At 37.8% G+C, this 20,880-nt stretch overlaps 1 protein-coding gene across 2 annotated transcripts in view; it reads right to left on the reverse strand.

Annotated features, from left to right (window-relative positions):
• Positions 1–1,097: 1,097 nt before the first annotated feature.
• Positions 1,098–20,880, reverse strand: part of LOC124591661 — a 238,492-nt gene continuing 218,709 nt past the window's right edge. For both annotated transcript variants that reach the window (XM_047131756.1, XM_047131755.1), the window contains exon 7: positions 1,098–1,182. The gene's annotated coding sequence lies outside the window, so the exon portion shown is untranslated. The remainder of the gene's footprint in view (positions 1,183–20,880) is intronic.

Below are 20,880 nucleotides of genomic sequence, written 5' to 3' on the forward strand. Positions count from 1 at the left end.
CTCTACTGACGATGCTTTAATTTAATTTCATTTTATTATCTACCTGTCAATCATTTATACGAATATGATGTTATTAAGGTGTAGCTTTCCTGTTAATTTCTTAGTTGTGTTGTTTTCTGTTTGAAGTTTGTTGGCGACATTTTAATTCTGACAGAGAAAAGGTTTGCTGCTGACATTATAATCCTGTCAGAGGGACCATATGACTCGGAAAAGCAGTTTAACAGGATGGCTACTGTCTTGGAAAGAGATTATAAGATGAACATCAACAAAAGTAAAATGAGGGTAATGGCATGTAGTCAAATTAAATCAGGCAGTACTGAGAGAATCAGATTCAGAAATGAGATACTAAATGAGTGAATGAGTTTTGCTATTTGAGCAGCAAAATAAATGATGCTGGTTAAAGTAGAGAAGACGTGAAGCAGCAAGTGAAAATATGAAGAAAATCACTTCTGAAAAAGAGCACAGGAAGTCTTTTCTGGCTGGAGTAAAGCCTCATATAAATGTGAAACATGTAAAATAAACAGTTCAGATAAGAAAAGAATAGAAGTTTTTGGAATAAGATGGTGCAAAAGAATGCTGTAGATTAGATGGGTAAATCGAATACCCAAGGAGAAAGTAGACAGAAACTGGGGAAGAAAAATATTTATGGCACAACTTGATTAAAAGAAAGGATTTGTCAGTAGGTCCCAACCTGGGACACAAACAAATTGTCAGTTTGTTATTGGAGGGAAGTACGGTGGGTAAAAACTGTACAGGGATATGATGGCTCAAATATGTGGCTGGAAGACAGCAGTTTCCAACTGGAATGTGTCTTCAGGATGTCATACTGATAAGCAGTGGCATTAAAGCACTGTCCCATTCTGTACCACTTCTTGGTATGCTCTATATTTAGGAACCCATTGCCAAACACACAGTGTGAATTGCAGGGTAATCTAACAGGTGTAGATCTTTTGTTACCTGAGATTGACGAGCTTTTCTGGAAACTTTTCAAACGGAACTCCAGCGACAACGGAATAATCGAATGTCAGGCAGCGCACACCTGACAATTCGAGGATGCTGCTCACACCCGGTTGCAGCCTCGCAAAAGCCATATTTTCCATTCGAAGCGTGTGAAGTCGCGGCAGCCCGACGAGGTAGGAGAACAGGGCCCCGCCGAGTGTTCTGCAATCTGTCACGTCCAATCTGAAACAAACCACGATTGTGCTGTCGTTTATTTGGGGACAAGCTGGTAGAGAAAATTGTAATGGATTTTACTTCCAGTTGTTGCCAGCAAAACAGAGAATCTTTGATGGAAATCAAAAAATTATGAATATCTTAAAGTAAAAGCAATTAAACTCCAATACAATGTATCGGTTTAGTGCATAAGTTCGTAGCATTTTTCCATAAGTTTAATAAACACAAAAGACACACATAACAGTCTTTAGTCGTCAATAATATGTTCTCCATCACTATTTACAACGTCTGGGGTAACATTTCAGTTCTGCAGCAGTAGAAATCATTTGGTTTTGAGGCAAAGAACTTGTTGAGCCATGTTTGAAGCACATTTTCATCCAGAAATGAATTTCCTTTAAAGTTGTTTGATAGAGAGTAGAAAAGGTGAAAACTGAGGGTGCAAGATCAGATGGGTGTGGTGTGACTTCCCAATCCAATTCCTGTCAGTCTAGCAGAATGCAGGCATGCATTATTGTGGAGCAGCATCACTTGACCCCATCTTCCTGGTCACTGTTCTCAGATTACATCTGCAAGATGTGTCAGTTTTTGACAGTTATCGTCAGCAGTGACTGTTACACCTCGGGGAAGTACACCCCTCCGTTGCCGTTCCACCAGATGCATAAAATTATTTTTTGTGGATGTGCACAGGTCTTTACGCAGGGAGTTGCTGCTTAATTTGGGCTCAGCCTCATTTCTTTTCCTTACGTTATCATAAAGGAACCTTTTCTCACCACTAGTCACGATACAGGATAGGAATGGTCAGTGTTGTTCACGAGCCAGTGGACGATAAATAAGCAGAGACGCACATATGGCTACCCACTGATTTTTGTGATTTTGGCTTGGACCATGTGGTATCCATGCAGCCAATTTTTGAACCTTCCCCCCTGCATGCAAATATCATATGATGGTGAAATGATCATAGTTCATCACATTTGGCAGTCCTCAAGAACACCAACCTGGATCATTGTGGATTCAAGCATCTGAATGATCATCATCAAACCCTGAAGGTCTTCCTGAATGTGGAGAGTACTAATAAGAAAATGATACTCTCTAAGGACAGGCATAGGGCAAAATGTGTTCTTGTACTTTCACATATGTATCTCCAACAATATGACAGCTAAAATACTAAACTTGAGGCTATTATGTACAACATAATGCTTGATATTCTGTGCAGTTTTTGGTTGACAATGCATGATGACAAACATCTTATAAGGATTTTATTTTTCAATTACCACTGTTTAGCCGGCCGCAGTGGCCATACGGTTCTAGGCGCTTCAGTCCGGAACCGCGTGACTGCTATGGTCGCAGGTTCGAATCCTGCCTCGGGCATGGATGTGTGTGATGTGCTTAGGTTAGTTAGGTTTAAGTAGTTCTAATTTCTAGGGGACTGATGACCTCAGATGTTAAGTCCCATAGTGCTCAGAGCTATTTGAACCATTTTGAACCATTATTTCTATAACCTTTTCTCGTAAACTACTCGAGCAATAAAAGTGGAATTTCACAGTTTACATCTACATAAGTGTGTGGAACCGATTTTTGTTTAAGGTCGTAGTTGCTTTGAAATTAATTTTTCAGTTTTGTGTTACCAGGGACTGCTCTATATTTCTCAAATTTTAAAGGAGAACTTTTCTCAGAGAAAATATAATGGAAAACTGCTGAGCAGGATTATTCAGTAATCTTAAGAACTACAGCAAATATCAGAATGTTAGCTTTTACAGTTCCTGAGAAAAAGGTACATTATAGCTAAGAAAAGTCAGTTTATGGCAATTGACATTTAAACTTTTTATTTAAATTTTTGACAATATTGGTGTACATCTAGTGACTAATGATGCCCATGTCCTGAATCTTTTTTTTCTTCCTCGTCTTCCTGGAGTAGCAGGCACGTCTCATGCACACATGACTGCCGACTGCAGCATCTCGCTGTGTGTGTGTGTGTGTGTGTGTGTGTGTGTGTGTATGTGTGTGTGTGTGTGTGTGTGTGTGTGGGAGGGGGGGGAGGGGGGGGGGGGCGGTTGGGTGGGCCTGTCTGCAACTTACGTGTCGTGTCTTCTTTAAGGCGAATCGCAATCTGTCTTTTTCTACATTGTTGATACTTCAAATTTTGCATTTTTCTTTCTGCTGCCTGAGCTTTCTCCAGTAATGCTTCATCAATGCTTGTGTGCGTCTCGAGTGTGAATGCACCTGGATGGAAGGCCGGTCTCTGCATGCGCTTAACCTTACCTGCATTTCTACTATCGAATGCTAGACAGACGTCACATGAAGGGATGTTCACAACAATTGAGGATACAAATAGTGTTTTTGGACAACGCATCCAAACAAGGTGATTCTAGTTCTCATTTACATTCTGTGTTTTCCCGTGTACACATTTTTTCAGCAGTTCAGGATTGGCTAGATACCTGAAAGTTAGTTTTATAGCATCTAAAACAGCAAGTGGCAAACGATGTTTGTTAGTGTATGGCTTTCCACTGGCTTCTGCCTGAAGATATTTGCATCACTATATGTCACAAAGGGAATGTTGAGGATCACCATCTGTGGAAAGTCTATGAAAGAATTTGCCCACACGACTTGCACATTGTTTCCACACTACGAAGTTACCCCCGATGGGTTTTTTGTAAGTGTGAACTTCCTTCTAATTTCTTGCCTTTCATTTCTTTCTTCAATTAGAGTAGTCTACCCCCCATTCACTTTTGAATATGCCACACACAGTCCAGGTTTTCAAATTTAGTTTTTGTGAGCCATAACAATTGCTCTCTCAAACAGTCTTAAAAGCACTGGAAGGTCCATTACCTAGAAACTTCACATAACTAACACCATATTTTTCAACTGACCTCTGGAATATTAGTTTTGTCCCCGCTGCTTCCATTCCACCACTTAGCCCCAAGTTTCTTGCTGCATACTTTCTTGTGCTCCTGCTGCCACCTTTCTTCTTCACTGCCACCATTGTTCTTTCTTGTGTCACACTGAGAGCAATACTTGCTCATTACTTGGAAGACTAAGATTTTCCCTGTATCTACACTAATGACATGTTACACCACGATGTAGTGTATTGCCCCTTTTCATCCAGGTTTCGTCACAAGAGACTCACAATGTCTTTTTCCCCTTCATTGTTAATGTCTACAGCTTCCTCAATAGCTGCTTTCATATCCTTGCACTCAACTCCAAGAGTACTGAAAAGTGTTCTGTTGTAATCACTGATCCTAGATACTAGTGCAGGCAAGTTCAAAAATGGTTCAAATGGCTCTGAGCACTATGGGACTTAACAGCTGAGGTCATCAGTCGCCTAGAACTTAGAACTACTTAAGCCTAACTAACCTAAGGACATCACACACATCCATGCCCGAGGCAGGATTCGAACCTGCGACCGTAGCAGTTGCGCGGTTCCCGACTGAAGCGCCTAGAACTGCTCGGCCACACCGGCCGGCAGGCAAGTTCATCAAGCCACAAAACAGATTTGTGCCTTCTCTGCCTACACCTAAGCATCTCATGCCACAACTCAATCTTGTATTCACCTCATACATCTTCCCGTGGAGAGCAGAAGTCTTGAACTGAACAGCGTACTTACAAACTTTACACTTTATTATTATCAATTACTTAAAATGCTAATACGGTCACTGTCACTGTACAGTGCCCACAGTTACCATATGCACGTGAAACAATCATATAGGCAAGTATTTCTAAATCCACTGGGAAACTCATCTTTGGCACAGCATCATCATCCTCGATGAACTCGATGACTCTGTCGAAAATTGTACTACACCCTTTGGAATAGCGTCTGCAGCACTGTTATTTAAATTTCCTGTACCTTTTACAGGTGAAATTTGACGTTTCCTCACTTTATTGAATATGCATCCACTAATAGAATGTTGTCTACTCCCGGGGCCTTGTTTCGACTCAGGTCTTTCAGTGCTCTGTCAAACACTTCGTGCAGTATCGTATCTCCCATTTCATCTTCATCAACATCCTCTTCCATTTCCATAATATTGTCCTCACGAACATCGCCCCTGTATAGACCCTCTATATACTCCTTCCACCTTCCTGCTTTCCCTTCTTTGCTTAGAACTGGGTTTCCATCTGAGCTCTCGATATTCATACAAGTCGTTCTCTTTTCTCCAAAGGTATCTTTAATTTTCCTGTAGGCAGTATCTATCTTACCCTTCGTGAGACAAGCCTCTACATCCTTACATTTGTCCTCTAGCCATCCCTGCTTAGCCATTTTGCACTTCCTGTCGATCTCATTTTTGAGACGTTTGTATTCCTTTTTGCCTGCTTCACTTACTGCGTTTTTATATTTTCTCCTGTCATCAATTAAATTCAATATTTCTTCTGTTATCCAAGGATTTCTACTAGCCCTCGGCTTTTCACCTACTTGATCCCCTGCTGCCTTCTCTATGTCATCTCTCAAAGCTACCCATTCTTCTTCTACTGTATTTCTTTCCCCCATTCCTGTCAATTGTTCCCTTATGCTCTCCCTGAAACTCTGTACAACCTCCGGTTCTTTCAGTTTATCCAGGTCCCATCTCCTTAAATTCCCATCTTTTTTGCAGTTTCTTCAGTTTTAATCTACAGTTCATAACCAATAGATTGTGCTCAGAGTCCACATCTGCCCCTGGAAATGTCTTTGAGATTTAGGAACCAGGTTTTAAATTGTGTCTTACCTTTATATAATCTATCTGAAACCTTTTAGTATCTCCAGGGTTCTTCCATGTATACAACCTTCTTTCATGATTCTTGAACCAAGTGTTAGCTATGATTAAGTTATGCTCTGTGAAAAATTCTACCAGGTGGCTTCCTCTTCCATTTCTTAGCCCCAATCCATATTCACCTACTACGTGGAGGAGTACAAGGACAAATTATCGATTTTTCCTTTTTTGTAAGTGAAGTACTCACAGTGAAATGTATTCCTTGGTACTATTTGTGTATAGACATTCTGACAAACATTAATTATAAAGGGCAATCAAAAAGTTCCCATTCGAAGGCCGTACAGTCTGGGATTGCAATCGCGCAAAATGGCTGTGAGCACTGAGGCAATCCTCCCACCTACACACCAAGTCGAAGGCACCTGCTCGGAAGAACACCGTGTCCTGCTCGCAGAGAAGTCCGTAACTGCCTGCCGCACACCTTCGTCCGGCAGGAATTGTCGACCCTTCGGGGACTTTTTTAAGGTACCGCCGGCAGGATAATCGAACAGGGAGAAATTGGGACTGAAGGGCAGGTGCTCGAGTGTCTCCCATTTATCTCTAATGGGTGAAGCCAACCTCCTAGATCAGCTGGCGTCTCGTGTCAAACTGTCACAGGCACGGAAGTTGGTGTACGATTCCTGAACTGTGGTTTTCAACAGATGTGCTGCCCGAAACACATTCTCTGTTCTCTGACTGGTGTTTGTCCTTCAGCAGCTGAGAAAAGAACAGCAGCACATTGGTCCAGTTTGGACACATTTGGTACTAATATTGCCACGGCACACTTTTTCCGCACACGTGTCAGGAAGACACGAATGCCTCACTAAGCTGTCCCTACACATCAGAGCTCATATATCACCATCGGACATGTGCTGTGTCGCATATACACTACAACAGTGCCCTCGAACAGAAACTTTTTGATAACTTCTTCTGCAGTGACAGTGGTAGCGGAGGTACCTTCCACTGCAAACTATAAGGTGTCTTGCAGATTGCAGATGTAGAAATGACTTTACAGAGATCTGATTTGCTCGAATAGTTTGATTATTGTAAGAAATGTGAAAGTAAGACGAGCTTCTCACTTTGTATCTTCACTCGTCTGGGAAATTACACTGCTTTCCATTAAAACTGCAACATCAGGAATCTGGCCATTAAAACTGCAACATCAGGAATGAAAACAAATACCACTTTTCTTATTGTGGGTCTGCAGTATAGTAAGAACATACACTATTATATTTTAGGTGATTTGAGGGAATACATTTAGTAGGGAGGCGCCACCTCAGGTAGCATCAGCGGCTCGACTCTGACCTGGCCGTACATCGAGCTGGCTCAATGAGGAGAAAATGCCGAGTGCTGTAACTTAAACTTTGCACAGTGCAAGAGGAGTCAAAATAAGCTAACACATGTCTAAGCTTATTCGGGAAAACAACAGTCAAAGTTTTTTAGCTACTTTACGTGTGTGTCTTTTAGAGCACAGTAATCTCAGGTGAAATGGTGTCACAATGGCTAGTGATGCAGCCTCTCAGTTTTGTGCCCCACGTTCAAAACCCAATTACTGCTTTTATTTATTTATTTTATTTATTTTACATTTATCTACCCATGTCCATAGAAGATTACTACATGATGTTTCTTATCAAGTTAAGTATACAAGGGCATTATACTAATTGTAAAATTATGACTGTGTTTCACAATAAGTGTCATGCATTTATTATATAGTATATGTGTGTACAATATTTTCAGGCGTTACAATCCTTTTAAATGCCCACATTCTTATATTTCGTTCTTATATCAGTCCTTATATTAATTCTTATATTTTATTCTTACATATACTCTGTGCCAGAGGTCATCAGTCACAGTGGTGGCACAATATTCTCTCAGCGGCCTGTGGCCAAATTTATGAAACAGACTAGAGGTGCGGAGAACTCACTGGCCACGGCAACAGCTGACCGCCCTCTGGATTGAGGTGATTCGGTTTGCGCATTATGTTGTCAGAAGATGTTCCAGAGACCTCAAAAGTCATGTCACAGGTCAGAAAAGTAAGAAATTAACAGACGTAATCTTGTTATGTACTTGAGGCCACCTCGTACTATTGCGCCAGGTGTCAGGCTTGAACGAGTACCACAAATGTTATCTTGCAATGCTTCTTCCTCCTCTCGACCTCCACATGTTGGTGCGTGTATCTTCAAGTGTGCTCAGAATGGGGACTTTTATGGAAAAATGATGCGGTTTCACTCCTGTGACCACTGTCCTTGTCAGACACACTGCTACCGACACATCTCTCACAGCGTCCACGTCAAGGGAAGCCGCGACGACAATTGCCGTGTCGTGACATTCCAGAGACCTCAAAAGTCATGTCACAGATCAGAAAAGTAAGAAATTAACAGACGTGATCTTGTGCCCCCTACATTGTCCCACTATCCACGTCGTGTACTCGTCCTGCTGCAAATGACCCGTAAACCGACTCGGCAGACGTGATGTGGCTCTACGACCCTGCGAGGCTGAGGAAGCGATAAAGCTGTCCTCTCGGACATTATCATTGCAGACATAGTGTAATGGTACTTTGACTTCCGCGCCTCCGCCAATACAAAGATATAATTTACGATCGCGCACGCAGAAGAGAGCTGCGCCAGCGACCGATTTTTATAAATAATTTTGTCCGTCTTTATAGTTTTGCGTAGGTTTTTGTTTTTAAGAACTAATTGAGGACTCTCTCTCTTGTCTTGATACGAAGGACGTGTATTTTTCAGCGATGTGTTGAATGTGCTTTTGGGTGGAAATTAAAATTAAAATTACATTACAAAGCGAGGTTGTTTCAATAGTGATTCGAGGGAGTTATCATCAAATTTGTAAACTGATCATGACAGTGGCAACTTGAAGAAGTTTTCAACAGACGGAGAAAAGTGAAAGACGGGTCGTCCTACAAGAGAAATTAGGAGGACAGCCATGAAGACTACATTGTAATTAATACTGCGTGTCTAACAAGATTATAAGGTAAATTTCAATTAGTTTCTGATGCTATTTCCGTACAGTCGCTTTTTGTAGTGTTGCCGACCCGGTCTGCTATGCACGGTCAAATTACAGCACGATCTCAATCAATAATACGAAGTCCGCCCTATCCGTAACTGAAACCACCAAAATTCCAAACCCAATCAGATTTTCTATTTTTCACGGCAGAACCCCGAGGAGAAGGGTACACTACAATTGGCGTCTTGGTGACAGGACTTGCTATCTTCACATTTGATACAAGTGCAGTTATTATAAATTTTGGACATTTTATCTAATTTTAACCACTTAATAGCATCAGAAAATGAATTTGGACTAAGTCCCGTTCATTTCAATTGTAATGTTACATGCATGAAATTTACAACAATATTGGTTTCCCTGTTATTAATTTGTGTTAATTTTCATTTTGATGCTGAGGAAATTAATTTGGTAAAAAAAAAAAAAAAAAAAAAGAAAGGAAAAGGGTAACGTTCCATAAAATAATTTGCACGGACGCGAAAGAAAAATTTTGGATTGAAAACTGTATATTTGACGCTACATTTGCATCATAAGAGTGAAGAAAAAAAAAAATTGGTGAGTACAGAAATTTACATTTTTTCCAGTTTCAAGCAGCCATCTGTACTCCCTTTATTCCGATCCATTTATTTCGAAATTATTTTTTCAAATTGTAGTTAAAATTGATTTACTACTATTATTGCAAAGGATAAGTGAAGAGCATATTCACAGTCATTTATTTGTGAGATGGAAATTTCAGTACCAGTTTAATAATTTAATTTCTAATTAGAAATCATATAGAAATATCCATTTCCATAAGAGAAATTTCAGATTTCAACATATCATATTTAATTTTTTTTTTTTTTTTTTTTTTTTTTTTTTTTTTTTTTTTTTTTTTTTGCCACTGGAAAATTTTATTTGCAATTAATTACGAAAATCGCAAGATGGACGCTAGACGCGTAGAAATTGTTCCCGCGGACGAGCTTAGTGAAAGTGACACATTGCAAAACATGTCCGACAGTCAAATGAAAATTGAACATAATCGTGAGGATGTTCAAGACATAATTTTACCGGTTCGATTAAGACAACAACCCCTATATTTAAAGATATACAGGCGAATGGAGAGTGAGTACTACGCGACAAAACATGACATTCACAATGTCAACTTCAGAACCAGACATCAATCAGTCACGAAAAAATGACGAAACTAAGACACAGGACTCTGACATGCTCAACCAGATTCTGAAGTTACTTGGTGACCAAAACAGAAAACTGACACTTTAGACAAAAGATTTGATGCTTTAGACGACAATTTAAAACGTGACATTGGGAAATTTGACACTAAATTCGATGAACTGACACGGGACATAAAACAAAATTCTGAAAAACAATCGAGACAAATTGCTGACTTGACAGAAACCAGCAGTAGTCTTGAAAGGAAATTTACTGACTTATCAGACAAGGTTACGAGACAATAAAAGGTATTTGTGGAATTCAGTGACGAGACAAAAACAGACTTACAATGATGTAATGAGAAATTGTTAACAGTAGTTTTTGAACAACAGAAAACCAGTACCCAAGTTGACGAATTACGACAGTCACACAATTCCGTAAAAACAAACCAAGAACACTTAGACCTGACGATTACAGACCTTTCAGACAGATTAAATGATGTAACATTGGAGCAGAAATCCTTACAGGAAAATTTAGAAGAACTTGAAGACAGAGCAGATGTAGCATCTTTAAAGAATGGCACAACTCTAGCAGAGAAACTTGTACATGAATGCAAATTATGTGATGATTATTTAGATGAGAAGTGTGAGACAATGACACAGATCATTTTAGATAAGACAAAGGAACAAGTAAAGGGAGAAACAGATAATATTCAGAAAGAGGTACGTAAACTTAAAGAAAATGTAATACCAAGTTCGTCAGTGATACCAAAACCCATAACAGGCAACCAAAACATAAATGAGAATCATAATAATGCTAGACCCAGCACACAGCCGAAAATAGAATTACCAATGAGTGATACAAATCCCAATGAACCATTTTCAATGCTACCACAAGATCAAAATTACTATCAGACATCACCACATACTATGCACAGGTTGACACAAAATGCAGGACCCATAATACCATCGGGAGTAGCTGATGAAACATTAGTACGACATGGATACTTTCAGACATTTTCATGTGATGAGAAAGACAAAGTGCATCCGATTGTTTTCATCCGCTCTTTTGATGGTATTTTCCTGAGACATTGGTTAGAAGCCAATAAAATTCGATATGTTACAAATTTGTTACGTGGAAGAGCAGCTAAGTGGGGAGCAGCAATGAAAAGACGATGTTAAACATTTGAACAGTTTGAACAAGCATTTCTTGAGGAATTCTGGTCGATCACAGAACAGCAAAGTTTAAAACGAGAAGTATACAATCCAGAAATTTACAACCCGAAGAAAGAGACTTTACGTCAATACTTCGAACGCTACCTAGACAAAACATTATATTGGACAAAACCAGCAGATTTACCAGATATAATTAGAACACTTAAAAGCCACTTACCATTTCCTTACCGTGATAAATTAATAGGAGTGTCCGAGGACAACATAAAGAATTTTTTTAGTTATGTTGATGAGATAGATGTTGTTTGCAGAGATGAGATCAGGAATTTCAATCAATTGTATCCGATCCATCCAAGCAATTCGCGTACGCACAACAGAAATGACAGAGGCTATTGGAATCCGCCTCTGACACCACAACAAAACACTCAAAGAAACAATTCGCACTACACTAGGACAAATCCATTCAATATTAGGAGAAGCAACTCGCAGCATTGGCAAGGAAACAGTAATTATTACTATAATGGTTATCCGAACAGTAATTACAATCAGAACAATAACAGTTATATTCAAAACAACAACAACAGAAGAAGGAACCAAAATCATAGAGATCAAAGAAGAGAGGATAACAGGTACCATCCAGGATATTTTCAGAGAAACAACATCCAAACATGTATTGCAGGAATAACAGTAATGACAATACCAGTTACAGTCATGGGCGAAATAATGTATGGGGAAATCACAATGGACCACCGCCACGACACATGCAATACAGCAACCCTCAATTCCTACCTAACGAAACTCCCAATGCGACGCGAGGTAATGTCAACAACCAAACAGCTGATACTTGGGTGACGCGTGACAGAAATGTAAATATTATTGAGTTGGGCAATGAACCCAACCCGCAACAACAACCGAATTTCCCGGAAAACGAACGACGACCGAGCTAAGCGCTCGAGTTACGGTCGATAGGGAGCAGAGCGCAACGGAACCGACGATTTGTTTTCTCCGATATGAGGACAGTAAGAAAATAGAAAAAGAATTATATCAGGATGTAGATTTTAATAGTACCAGTAAGACGAAGAAGATTATTCAGGCTATAACACGAGTTATGATTGGTAGTTATGAAGTGGAAGTAATGTTAGATACAGGAGCAGCAGCAAGTGTTATTTCAATGTCCTTATATAATGAACTCAAACAAATAATAAACATACAAACATTGCCAGTACAGAATTGTCACATTATAAGTGCCACCGGTAACAAATCAAAGAATGTGAAATTTCAAGTGCTAATTAACTTCACATTTTCATATATACCACTCAATTACAGTTTTCTGGAAGTAGACAAATTAGTTATGCACTGCATATTAGGAATTGACTTTTTGAATGAATATCAAGCAATCATAGATTTAGGAAAAGGGAAATGTCATTTAACCGTAAACCAACAACAACTGACAATAGAGTTAACATAGGGTAAAAACTTAAGCAGTAAACAAGGTAAATTTGAACAGTTACATTTTATGTATCCAACAGCAACAAACATATGTGATTTAACTTTTAATGAAGCTGTATCTCAGGGAATTAAACCTAATGATTTATATGAGAAATGCACAGAATCTGAATATCTTACGAAGGAACAACAACTTGAATTACTTGAAGTTTTGCAGCAATTTGCTGAGGTATTTGTGGAGAAACCTGGAATTATTAGAGGCTATACTTATGAGATGAATGTTAAACCACACAAAACATACTGTAGAACATATTATAATATTCCTTGGTCAAAGAAACCCGCAGTTTTGAAAAAGATTGAAAAAATGCAAGCTTGGGGTATCATTGAAAGGTCACATTCACCATATTGCAATCCGATACTAGCAGTTAATAAAGAGGATGGTAGTGTAAGGTTAGTGCTGGACACACGAGAAATTAACAAAGTTATAATCCCAATCAACACACGAACTATAAATTTGGAAGAACAACTTTTAAAATTTCATAATGTACAGTATTTAACCAATATCGACCTCCGCTCATCATTTTGGCAGGTGAACCTCCATAAAAGCAGTCGTAAATGAGGGACGTAGTTATCAATTTTGTGTTCTACCTTTTGGTCTACGAGTGAGTGCTGGAGTATTTATTGAAGCCTTAGATGCTGTTCTTGGACCACAATAGTTATCGCAAATCACAGTTTATGTTGACGACATTGTCATTGCCACCACTACTTGGGAAGAACATGTAAATCTTTTGAAGCAACTTCTGACTAAATTTTCTGACGCAGGTGTCACTATCAATTTATCAAAGACGAAATTAGGGAGGAGAGAAATCAAATTCCTTGGTCACATCATATCAACTGAAGGCATTTATCCAGACTCAAGAAAAATTGATGCAATAAAGAATTTTCCATCCCCACAGAATCGTAAACAACTCAAAGCCTTTCTTGGTCCATCTTCATTCTTCAGGAAATTTGTACCCTACCACCTTCTTAACAGTCCACATCTTCTATCTTTACTCAAAAGAAATAATATTTGGAAATGGACAGAGTTCTGTCAGACAGATTTTGAAGCGATTAAGAATGCTTTAGTTAATGCACCATTGTTATGTCATCCTGACATGATGTCAGACTTTTGCCTAGTAACAGATGCAAGTTCCTATGGGCTCGGAGCATTTTTATTCCAAATTCATGTAGAAGATGAACAAACAGTCATCAAACCTATAAGTTTTGCTAGCCCCACGCTCACTGAATGCGAAAAGTCATATTCAGTGACTGAGCGCAAAACACTTGCCATAGTATGGGCATTTCGCAAGTTTCGCTACTTTCTATGGGGAAAACGTACTAAGCTTTATACTGATCATCAAGCTCTTTCTTTCCTGCTATCATGCAAGTTATTACATTCACGTCTTGCACGCTGGTGTGCATCACTACAAGAATATGATTTTGATATTATATATATAAAAGGAGAATCCAACAATATAGCCGATGCTCTATCTTGTTTACCACAAGGCCTAAAAGAATTTTCAGATGTGACAGAACAAACATCAGATTTCAAAATTTTACTCATGTATGATGGCACATTTGCACCTTACTACAAAAACATGTGCAGGAAGTTAGCCATATTGCAGGACAATGATACCAGGTGGATCCAGATAAAGAATAAATTACGTGCAGGAACAGACCCACATCTTGAAAAATATTACACATTACACAAAGAAGTATTACTTCACCGACGAAACCCTGAATCACAGCATTGGTGTGTTTGCTTACCTGAAGCTCATGTTGATGATTTTATTTTATTTACACACAGAACTTGGGGACACTATGGTGTAACGAAATGTACAGATAAAATTATACAATATTGCTATTTTCCAAATTTAAGGCGAAGAGTATTGAGTAATATTAGGAAATGCATCATATGTCAGAAAGCCAAATATTCTAATCACACAAGCATGAATGAATTGCACCCAAATCATACCTAAGAGGCCATTACAGCTAATTCTTTGAGATATTGCAGGACCCTATCCACATGCACGTGGAGGAATAAAATACATCCTTGCTGTGTTAGATGTTTTCACAAAGTATTTAAAATTATATGCTTTATGTTCAGTTTCTACCACTGCTATTACCAGACGTCTATTAACAGATTATTTTGTAAGAATAGGAAAACCTGAAGTTATGATCACGGATAAAGCAGCATATTTTACCAGTTTAAAATGGAAGACTTTTATTGAAGAACAGAATGTTAAACATATTTTAATTTCAAGATTTCACGCAGCAGGAAACCCAGTAGAAAGAACATTTTGAGAATTTGGACAGTTTATGAGAACACGGACACCAGAGAAGCACACAAAATGTGTAGAATACCTAGCACCATTTGAACAAATAGTGAACAATTTAACTCACATTTCTACTGGATACACACCAACTGAATTAATTATGGATAAAACAGAAAGAAATTAATGGGCAGACCCTCTACCTAAATTTACAGCAACAACAAATCATGTTAGTTTAGAAGAAAAGGTAAGACAAGCTTACACAACATTATGTGACAAAGCTAAGGAAAGAAAGCAGAAATATGACAGAGGTGTCAGGAAAGCACAAACATTTCAAGTTGATCAGTTAGTTTTACTAAGAACACATCCTAAACCCACAAAACTGAAACATTTAAACAGGAAATGGCAGATCTTATACTCTGGACCATACCGAATTGCAAATATTCCACACCCTGGCTGTTATTCATTAGAATATCCATTAACACATAAACCCAGAGGTCTACATCCACACAGACATTTGAAAAAATACATACAGTAAAATGTTAGCTAATGAGAAGAAGATAATTAATATGATATACAGTTATGATGAGCCTACATTTAAGTTATACAGATACTTACAATCTAATGAATGCAGGTAAGTCTAGAAAGCAATGTGAACCATCCAATAGCTAATAAGATATTTGGTTATAAGAGGAGTTGCTATTGAGGCATATACACATTAGAGGAGGCATATACACATTAGAGGAGGCAGAGAACTGAACAGAATTATTTTCTTTAGGAGGCATGTGATAATAGTAATGTTGATATGAGTGATGTGAGTGACTGAATGAGATGAGTGAATGTAATTTTAGTTTAGTAAGAGGATAAATAGTAATATGGAGAGAGGTAAATGGAATATAAGATGAGAAAAGGGTATTATTATTATTATTATTATTATTATTGTTGTTGTTGAAGTAAAAAAAGGAAATGATGATGAATAAGAGGAATATATATATATATATATATATATATATATATATATAAATAATGCTGAGGAATAAATATATGTTATTTTGTGAAGAATGAATAATGGATAGGTGAGAATGTTATGAGTAATTGAGAATATGTTGAGCGGGGAGAAACTAGATTTGAACGCTATATCACATGTACTCATGGAATACAGAATGAAAGTAGTGGAAAGAATACTATTTATTGAAAGATTGGTATGCCTGAGATAATAACTTATGTGATGTCTTATATATTCTTATAACTAAAGGTGAAAGTATAGATTTATGTGGAAAGAATTATTTACAGCAGCCACTGTTGGAAATATACCAGTAGATTTAAATCTATAACACTTTAACACTAATCTAATGGGAACTTGTAATGAAATTTTTGGAGTTATGTAGGCTTGACACTTCAGATTGGAAGAATTATTTAAGAGAACATATTTAGCAGTCATCTAATGACATAATTAAAGCTCCTCTACTGAACTGAACTAATGCACCATTAAATAGAAAGGAGAATAAGGAGAAAACAAAACGTCAGTCCTGTGTTGCGGCTCATACTCTCATCCCTCCCTTAGAAAAATTTATACATGTTGATGAAATATTTGACATTATATAATTCGTGATTATCTGACAGTATGGAGAGACATACACACATATTTATTTATGAATAGAATTTTACAGGTACCACAAGGTAAATACAGAATGGATATACAGCATGGAACGCAGCAGCAATTATCTAAGAAGATTTATTTATTTATTAAGTAAAACATTTATTTATATTGGTTGATACTCATGAAAGGAAGGAGATGAACTACACAAACTTTATGGGAACATGAGTGAGTGACTTGAACTATATATATATATATATATATATATATATATACTTACCACACTGATGTACATACTTTTAGGATCCTAAGATATTTAGAGGGGCACCGCTCTTAGAAATGGTAATAGAGGAATACCACTCTTAGAAACAGCAATAGTGGGGATACCACACTTAGAAACGGTATTAGGTATAGGAACTTTTACATACATTATATTAAGTTAACATGTATTTTATTTATCATATTTTATTTTGTGTAGTCCACTGTAGGAGATGACTTTACTAGTATTTATGAAGTAGTTAGCAATCATCCCATGAACCTATCCTCCTACAGAGGGCTGTCTTGAAGCTTGAAATATGTGTAAATTTTATTCCAGGAGGCAAGATGAATTTTAAGTTGAATATTCTAGCGAGTTGCCACAATTATCCTCAAATGTTGCAAGTGTAACGAAAGGGAAAAAAAAGGAAAGAAAAGAAAAAAAGAATGAGCTAACAAATAAAATAAATAAAATGTATATTTAAATCTGAATGTAATTCACATGTCAGCACAATGATATTGAATGTAACGTAAAAATTTACTATATTTTTCATTTAATTCTGTATATGTGCTATACGACAACAATGTAACTATCTCATGTAATGATTAATTGTAAATATTGGTATATTTATGTACTTACTATATCAAGAAATGTATTTTAAGTAGATGTTAATGAGCTGCAAAGGACTTGTGCATGTAGCACATGATTCATATAAATGGAACTGAAAATGCAATGAAGAAACCAACGTGATGGAACACTGGTCAAGCAATATTTACGTAATGTCAATATACCTTGAAGTGTATGGTGTAGTGGAAGCCGGCAGGTCTTCAGGTTGGTGTAAAAGACAAGCTCATCACCTGTCTTAGGCAGTGAGGTGTTTCCTATGCCCTCATTGACCATTTATACCCCGGTAGACGCCACCAAAATTTGACTGCTGGAGATCACAATTTCGTGTTGACACATTGAACAAACTTTGGATTTTCTTCAAGTCACACGCAAGAGATCCAGGCAGTACACACACACTCAGAATCTGATACTACGTTTAAAGACATTGGAGCAATATAATAGAAACATCTATTGTTCGAATTAATTCCATTCTAAACACGAATCACGTGAACTGAATTCAAACGCTGTGCTAAGCAACGATAATACGCTGCAATTCAAAGACATTAATGTTACGACTCCTAAAGAAGATACACACCAAAAAGACTGTATACAAAGACTGATATGCAAAGAGCATTGTGCTCAGAAATATTTTTTGTAATATGTAAATTTCTTATTTTCTCATATATATGTATCTATGTAAATTTTCTATACTGCCACGCTCGCTTGCGGAGCGTGTCAGTAGAGAAGGCATTGTAATGGTACTTTGACTTCCGCGCCTCCGCCAATACAAAGATCGCACACGCAGAAGAGCGCTGCGCCAGCGACCGATTTTTATAAATAATTTTGTTCGTCCTTTTAGTCTTGCGTAGGTTTTTGTTTTTAAGAACTAATTGAGGACTCTCTCTCTTGTCTTGATACGAAAGACGTGTATTTTTCGGCGATGTGTTAAATGTGCTTTTGGGTGGAAATTAAAATTACATTACAAAGTGTGGTTGTTTCAAAAGTGATTTGAGGGGGTTATCATCAAATTTGTAAACTGATCATGACAGTGGCAACTTGAAGAAGTTTTCAACAGACGGAGAAAAGTGAAAGACAGGTCGTCCTACAAGTGAAATTAGGATGACAGCCATGATGACTACATTGTAATTAATACTGGGTGTCGAACAAGATTATAAGGTAAATTTCAATTAGTTTCTGATGCTATTTCCGTACAGTCGCTTTTTGTAGTGTTACCGACCCGCTCTGCCATGCACGGTCAAATTACAGCACGATCTCAATCAATAATACGAAGTCCGCCTTATCCGTAACTGAAACCACCAAGATTCCAAACCCAATCAGATTTTTTATTTTATATTTTTCACGGCAGAACCCCGAGGAGAAGGGCACACTACAATAGCTTCAGCAAGTAGATTTGTCGCTTAAACGTGTGCCTGAAACATCAGTGCTAGAATTCCAAGAAATACTCTATCCTGGCAAGCGTGCCCGTATCCGTTCGCTCACTGAAAACGCAGCACAAATCCCTGCACAGTTCATAGGCAGGCTCCCCGTGTTACGTCTCGGGTGCAGGCGATCAGCTGGTAGCAGTGTGTGAAGATAGACTGGACAAAAAATAATATTGATTAAACTAATTGAAGAATTTCGTGAAAGACATTCGTTGTAAGATTCTACATTCTCTGATTACAAAAACCACATTGCCAAACGTGATGCAGTTCGCCAACTCGCACCTCCATTTGGTATTTTGGATAAAGAATTGGACAGCAGAATTCACAATCTGAGGTCACAATTGCTCCGTGAATTTAGCAGATGTCCCTTCTTGAAATCAGGCAGAAAAGAGCTGAACGTATTGAAGTGGCATGCCTATGACTCACTGCTATTCCTGCAGGATGTAAACAAACCAACACTTTCGGGTCTATTACACTAATTTTAGATATTGAAATGCTATGCATGTACATTAAAGAGCTGTAAGAATATTCAGTAGCTAAAAGTGTAATCTAACAGAAAGATATTAAGCAGGGGTTACAACTTCTCAAAAATTTGTAACCCTCAGTATGTCGTACTGAGCTTTCATATTTAGTAACATCTGGAAGTCCGTCTCAGACATACGAAAAAAACCTCCACAACTAAACCGTTTACAGAGAAGTTATGTACCAACCACCTATATTCCTTTCTCCGATTATTCTCCCTTTTTACAATTATACTCACAGTGTGGGTGCAAAGAAATAGAAGTTTTGCGTTGGATACCACGTTCTGCAAATCTGATTGGCTACATGTTGCCAGTGGAAATGGTCACACCGGTTACTGCTGCTGGGTGAATGTCCCGAGAACAATCCCAAGTGTCAATAAACAACCTTGATGAAACTACGTGGGTGTGTAGAGGGGAAAAATAGTGTGATTCATATTTTTTTGTCTGTGCCCAGTTTCACTTTTAAGGGGTGATACATGCCCCGAAAGGTAATTTGGCTTATTATGTTTAGAACGAAGGAAAACTGGGAAAGCATCACCACTCAAAAAATGTTAATAGCATGTACATGAGTTTTCAGAGCATCTTTCTATTTTAATGTAGCGTTTCCAAAAGTAGCAAAAACAGTAAAATCTTAGAATAATAAGCAACAGGTACCTAAAGGCATAAAAATTTCCAGTGAGAGAAACAGATTTCTGCACTACTGTTGTAAGAAATATAGAGTAAGCCAAGAATTCGCAGATTATTCAAAAGCCTACAAAAGAATCTATGGTATAGTAGTCAAAGAGGCAAAAATTATGTGGAATGACAATTTGATAAGAAACTCATCTAACAAAATGAGATCCCCGTGGAGAGTTACAAAGAAAGAAAGTTGTAGTTCAGCGCCAAAGAAAAAGAATGTATCACTAACACTAGAAGGCTCAAAAGTCACAGACACATATTCAGTTGTGGAAAAATTCAATGAATACTTCACTTCACTAGCTGAAGACCTGATTCAAGTAAACTGTCAAGGACCAGTCCCAAGTTTCTCCGGCAAGTCAGTGATCTCGGCTGCTTCTACGTATGTTTATGAAATGAACCCCAATGAAATTATAAGCAAAATTAAATCATTAAGCAATAAAACGCCAAGTGGTCATGATAATGTACCTGATTTCATATTAAAAGCATGTGCTCACAACATAGCAAACCCCTTGGCAAAAATTTTCAACCTCTCTTTAAAAACTAGTGTATTTCCAGGTATTTTTAAAATAGCAAAAGTTTCACCACTGCTAAAAAAGGTTCTTCTGATAAAATATCGAACTACCGACTCGTGTCACAGTTAAGTTCCTTCTCAAAAATTCTAGAAAAACTCTTCTATGACAGACTTTTAAGTTTTATAAATAAATATGCACCTCTTAAAATACAACAACATGGTTTTAGAAAGTCTAAATCTACACAGACTGCAATTTTCGAATTCTTAGATTGCATTTTAAAATC

Source organism: Schistocerca americana, unplaced genomic scaffold (genome assembly GCF_021461395.2).
Source record: "Schistocerca americana isolate TAMUIC-IGC-003095 unplaced genomic scaffold, iqSchAmer2.1 HiC_scaffold_86, whole genome shotgun sequence".
NCBI lineage: Eukaryota > Metazoa > Arthropoda > Insecta > Orthoptera > Acrididae > Schistocerca > Schistocerca americana.